General features: G+C 41.8%; 1 long non-coding RNA gene across 2 annotated transcripts; it reads left to right on the forward strand.

Moving 5' to 3' along the window:
* The first annotated feature begins 2,755 nt into the window (after positions 1–2,755).
* LOC136296940 (uncharacterized) lies at positions 2,756–4,917 on the forward strand. 2 transcript variants are annotated; one of them, XR_010723048.1, is made up of 3 exons: positions 2,756–2,901; positions 3,696–4,152; positions 4,604–4,917. It is a non-coding gene; the product is annotated as an uncharacterized lncRNA (long non-coding RNA). The 2 variants fall into 2 exon arrangements; XR_010723039.1 differs by having other exon boundaries at positions 3,696–4,917.
* The last annotated feature ends 2,536 nt before the right edge of the window (positions 4,918–7,453 follow it).

Consider the following 7,453-nt stretch of genomic DNA (forward strand, 5'->3'; position numbering starts at 1 on the left):
AGTCACCATCCCTGAGAGTGTTCAAAGAACCTGTGGATAGGACTCTTGGGGACATGGGTTAGTGATGAACACAGTGGTTCTGGATGAACTGTTGGATTCAAACTTGAAGGTCTTTTCCAACCTTAAAGATTTTGTCATTCTGTAGAAGCTGTTATTTACAATTCCATTTCACGTTACGTTGTTCGTGGCCATGTCATAATTACACCATAAGTCATAATTAGATACTTCAGTGATGACTTATGTGGCATTCCTGGCCTGGCCACTGGGAAAAAGTGTCATAAATAAATAATTTTCTTAAAAATGATTTTAAAGTATCAACAGGGATTATATCCCTGACGAGCCAGACAAGGAAATGCAGTTCTACAGTACCTGAGGCAGCATTAACAGTTCCTGTTGATTCACTCAGTGGGGCTTGTGAGAAAGGTGGGAAAAGGCATTTTAGCAGGTTCTGTTTAATGGGACAAGAGGTAATGGCTTTAAAATGAAAGAGTAGAGAGTCAAATTAGATTCATGGAGGAAGATTTTTACTATGAGGGTGGGAAAACACTGGCACAGGCTCCTCAGAGAGGCTGTGGATACCCCATCCCTGGAAACACTCAGGGTCAGGTTGGATGTGACTCTGAGCCATCCCAAAAGGGCTTGGACAAGGTCAGCTTTAAAGGCCCCTTCCAACCCAAGCTGTTTGATGATTCTTTGATTCTGTGAATGTTAAATCTCCCCCAAATGCCCCATTTAAAGCCAAATGCATGGTCCCTGATGCTGCCACCCACAGTCCTGTTCTCAGTCAGTAAATCTTCCCTTCAAATGAAAAAAAAAGGCATCCTCTTTGAAAATTCACCAAAATCTGGGAGCAATTTATGTTCATGCACTGGGGGAAAGTAGTATGTATCCCTATTTACACGGAGATGACAGTGTGCTGTTTCTTTCCATTCTTTTGTTGCTGCTTGTTTTCTCCACAAAACAGCTGAGGAAGATCACAACAACCACAGGCTGGAGTGCTCTTTGGCCAAACCTCATTACTGGAAAAGAGATGAAATGGCAACACTGTCCCAAACTTTTCCATGTGCATGAGAAAGGAAATGATGATTTAAGAAAAGAAAGAGGAGTTGGAAGCAGGAGAAAGGAGAAAAAAACAAGATAAATGGCTGTGACCTTGGAGACATCACTCCTGGGGATGAGAGAGAGGAAGGAGGTAAATGTCAGGGCAAATCCCAGAATGGTTTGGGTCGGAAGGAGCATTACAGATCCAAAGTCCTGCTATGGACAGGGACACCTTCCACTCGAACAGCAAATTCAGTGTCAAGAGGTTGCTGCACTCCCTGAGCACTGAAAAGTTCCTGTGGGTAAATATACCAAATTTATTTTCAAAACCACTCAAATTCCCACTGCCCATTTTCTAACCTTCCTGGGCAGATTCCTTTTTGGGATGTGGTCTGTCTTGAAGAAATGAATCCAACTCAGATTAAAGGATTATTTGGTTAAAATTAGTTTTTCTCTGGTATTCTGGGATACAACCTCCACCACAACAGCTCCATTACAGATTTCCCTCTCTCAAAAAACTCACGGATTTTTTTTAACATTCCTTTTGTGTTGACTTGGAGCATGGTTGGGTGAGTGGACGATCTCAATTCCCTTATATTTAAACCACTATTAAGTTCATTGAAATACTTTAATGTTCATGGTTTTCTAACATAAATCACTGCGGTGTATTCCTACCCTGTTGTAAAATCCAAACTGAACCATGAGTTATTTATAAACCCTTGTTTAACTGTACACAGAAATTCTTGAAAAGAAGACTAAAATCTCCACATAAAACATAATGGAATTGTTTCCTCACTATCACATGTATTATATATAAACTTTATTAGCCCAATCCAGCCCGTCCATGTTCTCAGTTACCCTGATCACAAGTGGCATCTAATTCACCACAGGACCATTCCTGGTTGTAGTTGTAGGCTTTTTGCAGAGGCCATTTTTATAGCATCTCAAAATATTGAACAAATCTGCCCACACTCACCTCCAGCATCCACCTACTTTCCATCTGTGAGATTCCCTCCCTTTGCCCTCTAGGCTTCTGCAAAGGAACAGCAATGGGAAACACTGAAAACAAAATATTTCTCAGCAAGCCTCCACCTCTGACACCCAAGTGCTTGGTCTGCTCTTCATCCTTCTGCAATCTTCTACTGCTGTGGCTGTTTGGAAGAGCCAAGCCCTCAATGTCACCTCCCAAAAGCAGTGCTGGCTAAATGCAGACATTTCCATTACTCACTCAGCCCACACTCCCTTGTAGTCGATGCACATCAAGTCCACAGAGTCAATATTCACGGCATGATTCATTTTCTTCTGAGGCAAACCTGTTGCAGTAGCAATGTGCTGTAACAAAATAATGAGCTTCTGAGCAGGTACTTGGGGTGATGGCACAGAAAATAAGGTTTTGAATGGGACCTTACCTCAAACACAACCCATGGCTGGGGCATGCTCCTCAGGGTGCAAAATGCTGTGAGTTAAAGGAAAAACAATTTAAAGTGAAAATCATTCCAAGAAACCTGCATTTCTCACTCATTCTCTGTCCCAGAATTTCCTTCCAGGGCTGGGAGAAGGGCAGGGCAGATGTAAAACCTTTCCCTCGTGAAGCAGCTGCTCTACATTTCCAGGGAATGTTAACCTGCTGATAGGCTGCTGCCTGCCAGGATGTGTTTGTAGGTTGTTGTTATTTCATCAGCTTGCTGGAAGGAAATCAGATGGAGCACGCTGATATCTGGGGATGATCATTCAGACAGGTCCAGCTGCAATCTTTCTAATCACTGCTGTGTAATTCTCTGTTTTGCACAGGAAACAACCCAAGGACAGAGACTGCTGGATTCTAACACTGCCTTCCACCAAGGCTCCCTCCATGTTAAGGTAATCTGATGACCATTTGTTTTATCTTCCTTGAGGAACAAAGAGTCTGTGGAAGTCTGTTGTTGGCTTACTTGAAACGTCTGAAAAAACCCTAACCCCAGATGAACAGCATTTACAAGAACCAGTATCCTGTTCTGGTAAAAATGCATTTGCGGCACAGTCTTTTAAGTCTGTGCCATTGATCAAATCGTTTACACTTATTATGAATAGAAGCCCTGATTATATTTCTCCATGATTAAAAATGGACTGAGACCCAACATTCTAACAAACTTCAGCTGAGCTCACTGGCCTGAAACCAGCAGCTGACTTGGCAACTGAGGTGACCCAGGAGCTCTCAAATCTTCCCTTGTTTATCTGTTAATTTTTCGTCTATGACCAAAAAAATTTGGTGAAGCTTGTAGGGAAAGGTCTTGGTTTGTGGTATTTGTGTTGGTTTTTTTTTCGTTTGTTTGTTTTGTTTTGTTTTGTTTTTAAATTTTTGTTTTGTTTTGTTTTGTTTTGTTTTTTTGTGATACCAACTCATATGAGAAACAGACAGGCTTTCAGATTTAAATGTGATCTCTCCTTAAACCTTTTGGAGGTGTGAGCAATCAGAATCTCTGACAAGAAGGTTTATACCTCAGTTATAACTCATGGAAAAACTTTCCCACATACTTCAGGCAAAAAAAAAGAGACAAATTAAACAGTTAAATTGATCATGGTCCACATCACATTCCCTTCCCATGATTTAGTGTTATCAAAAGACATCCCTGCTTCAACTTAACTCATCTTTTGTTTCCTCCCTTCTGTTTCAGATGAGAGAGGAGAAGATTCAGATGAGAGCAGCCCTAGGCCGCAATGTTTGTACAGAGGTGACAACTTTGGACAGTGTTTACAGGAATCATCTCCACACACACACCCACACACCTTCTCAAAACTGTGATAACATCAGTACCTGAATTTCTGCCCTGGAGATGTTTTAGCAGCAGTAGAAAGTTTCAGACTTCCTGATATCACATCTCAGTAGGAATAAATGTGAAAAAATGCCACTGAATGTCATTGAATACAGGTGAAATCTTTGAAAGTTTTTACACTACCTGCAAATCTCACTCACAGACTCTATGCGCAAATTTTAGTCTCTCTCTGGATTTAAAATAGCCTCCAATTTTCTGAATAGTATCCAAAATTAGATCCTATATTTTGGTAGAAGTTACTCTGGGTTTGACATCATCAGCAAAGAAACATCCATGCCAAGCAGTTCTGAGGATATGAGTAAGTATATGTGTCAAGATAGATTTAAAAATAAAAAGTGATTATACCAGATTGATATTCCAAATCATAACTGTGCAGGGACAGGAGAAAATAGTAAATCTATTTTTATTTCTTGCCACGCATCAATTATGGGAATAGCGATAACTACTTTTATGTATAATCAATTGAATCCCTCAGATACACCAAATCTAATAATTTGGGAAAACTCTAAACCTGGATTTTGAGGTGACACAGAACCACTGCAACTAACTGAACAGTGCAGGAATAGTGGTTCTTGTGTTTATTGATTTATTCCAATTTGGGATGTATTTATTAGAAATCCAGAGTTGGCTTCTGTTGCCAAACAGATTTTTGCTTTCTATACATTTTTCATGTATCTGTAGCTTTGTAGACTTCAAATACATGGTTGTATCTTCTGGTGCTTTTCCTGCCCTTTTCCTCTCATTTTCAGAACAATAAGCTAACCTTCTAACACATGGCTGAAATACTGTTTAGTCTTATTTTCAAGAAGAGAACCTCCAAAAGGACATTTTTTTTTTCCAACCACAATCCGAAGAAATGGAGCAAAGAAGCCTCTGGACCAACCTCAATGGGGCAGAACACAGGGGGAGTATTACCTAACCAACTGTTCTTCTCATTGGACAATGTTTGTTAAATATTCTAATTTAATAAATTTAGAAAAGCTGTAGAAATCTGATGCTGGGCGTGTCCATAACCATGGGGGCACCTGGAAGCTTCCATTAAAGACCTGTGTTTATCCTTTTACCTTACTATTTTTACACTGTTTCCAGTTTGATTTCAGGCAAGAATGGAGAATTTCTCTGTCTCACTCCTCCTCTGGTTATTTAGCGCTTACAACTATTTCATCTGTTCAGGTGTGTAGGGATAATAATAAATGATCAGCTGGAGTTTTTTACAGTCACTATGGTCCCTTTCAACTGTTGTGTATATAGCAGAAAAAAAAAAAAAAAAGTCATGTGTCAGTGTCCTGGGACTGGGATTTGCTTGTTTAAGCTGGACTCTAAAATGATCCTGATAGATAAATAAAATGTACAGTGACCTCCCAAATACCAAGGGTGGCTGCTGGCTGCTCATTATGAGATAATGGGGGCCAGAAGTGTCATGGCTTGGTACCACACCAAAGCTCTCAATAGCAAACCTGATCCTCTGGCAGCGTGGATAATGCAGTCAGAGGGAGAACCATCTAGCAGTGCAGTAAACAAAGCTGTGAGTTGTGTTTCAGCCTGTTCCCCACCCTCCTTTGGTCACTTGCTGCGAGCAAAGCCAAGGATTTATGCAAAGAGGGAAGCACTGTGCATACAGGAGGCAGTGGCAGCTCCAGAGGCAGTGAGGGCTCAGCAAGAGCTGGAATTGCTGTTGTTCTGTGTGCTAAGCCTCTCTCCAAACAGTCTCTGATAAATATTATTTTTAAGTGCCATGTCTTGTCAAAGAGGGATGCATTTAATGGCAGCTCACATCCCTTTTTGCAAACATTTATCACTCTCTTCCCCCCAGACCCTTTCCCCCTCTCTTCATCTGTAAAAACAACTATGCTAGGGATCAATTATCCCAAAGCATTAAATCATCAGCAGTACTCCCAGCTGTAAAAACATCTGCATTATAGGCTCTGCTTCTTCCTCAGAGACAGAGATGTAATTGATTCCCTCATTCTGCCTCGTTGAGGAGCTTCTGGTTTGTGTTATGCTGGGGGAGTGGGTGGAGGAGGTGGGAGGGAGGCATCTTGCCTTGCTCTAAACTGATTTTTGTTCATGAAACACATGCCTGGACTGAGAAACAGAGCCCAGACCACGCTGCAGAAAGCAGCTTCACCTCTGTTACCTCCCACAGCCCTTGTCTGCTCTTTTAATATTGCAGGGGTAAATAATTCCCCGTGCAGCAAACCAGGCATTCCTGTGCTCCCAGCAAAGGAAGGATTTGTGTGTTGGGGAAGCTGCTGCAGAGTTGCCATAGGAAAATTGCTCTGTAAAAACCTTTCCCTCTCCTTCCCTGCCTGTAGTTGCCTTAGTGACAAAACTAATGGCCACCGGTGCCCCTGCTCCAGTGCAGAGGAGGAAAACAAAGCCATTTGTGTTGCCATTCCAGCAATCTTCTGCAGGGCTGTCTTCAGGACTCAGTGTGCTGGTTAAAACAATCCGTGAGCCTCAGTCTCTCCACACCTGTGTGTTTATCCACAGTCACAGCTGACTCGAGGTACCAAAGTTCCAGCTTGGCCTTCTCTAGGGGACTCAGTGCTTTCAGAGGTATCTAAAAATCACAGAATGATTTCAGTGGGAAAGGGCCTTAAAATGATCTTGTTCCCACCCCTGCCAGGGGCAGGGGCACCTTCCACAAGAACAGCAAGGACAGTGTCAAATCTGCACTCCCTGAGCACTGTGAGTGTAATTACTGTGAATAAATATTTCCACTTTCTCTTCAAAATGCTCTAATTCCAGCTCTCCATTTTCTAATCCTGCTGGGTGGAATTCTTTCAGGAACATTGTCTGTCTTGGGGAAATAAACCCAATTCAGATGAAAGCATTATTTGGTTAAAATCAGCATCTGCCTGACATTCTGACAACATTTCAGCACAGATGTAAATCACAGCCTTGTAGTGGCTACTGTGAGGAAAATTAACTCCATCCCACTCAGAACCTGCACAAGGCATGGGAGTAATGCTGTGAAAAGGCAGACTGAGGTTTAAAATTCTCCTCTCAGCCACACCTTCGGAACAGCTGCTCCAAGTCCCTGAGTAAATCCATTATAAGCCCACACAGGTGGAAAATTAGGAACATCTATCTTTCACAGTAAAAATAAAAAGACTGCTGGGTTTGTAGTCTATGAGTTTTACTGTCACCTTCACTTATGTTTAATGGGATGTTTCTGCACATAAACTACCAGCACTATTTCTTTCTCTCTCTCTCTCTCTTCTTTTTTTTTTTTTTTTTTTTTTTTTCTCCCTTTTCCTTTGGGATGTCTATGCTTGGGAAGAGCGAAGATGATCAGGAATATTTCCTTCCATGATGTGATGCCTTGGGAAGGCTGACCTGAAAGAGAGACTGGACAGAGCTAGAGAATAAAGTAGATAATTATTGAAAGACCTTTAAGGATACACCTTGGGCAGGACAAGAGCCTGGCCAGGGCTACACCCAAGGTGGACCTAAAATGGTCACAAAATGGACAAGTGGTCACAAGGTCTCACACCTTGATAAGTATTGGTCCACGTGCATCTTGGGGTTTAATTGTCCAATTACAGCTCCAGGTTGTGAGGTTCCATCCTTCTTGTTTTCTCCCTTCAGTCCAC

The sequence above is a fragment of the Chamaea fasciata genome, unplaced genomic scaffold, assembly GCF_029207755.1.
Source record: "Chamaea fasciata isolate MVZ Bird 193981 ecotype frontalis unplaced genomic scaffold, bChaFas1.0.hap1 SCAF_1, whole genome shotgun sequence".
NCBI lineage: Eukaryota > Metazoa > Chordata > Aves > Passeriformes > Sylviidae > Chamaea > Chamaea fasciata.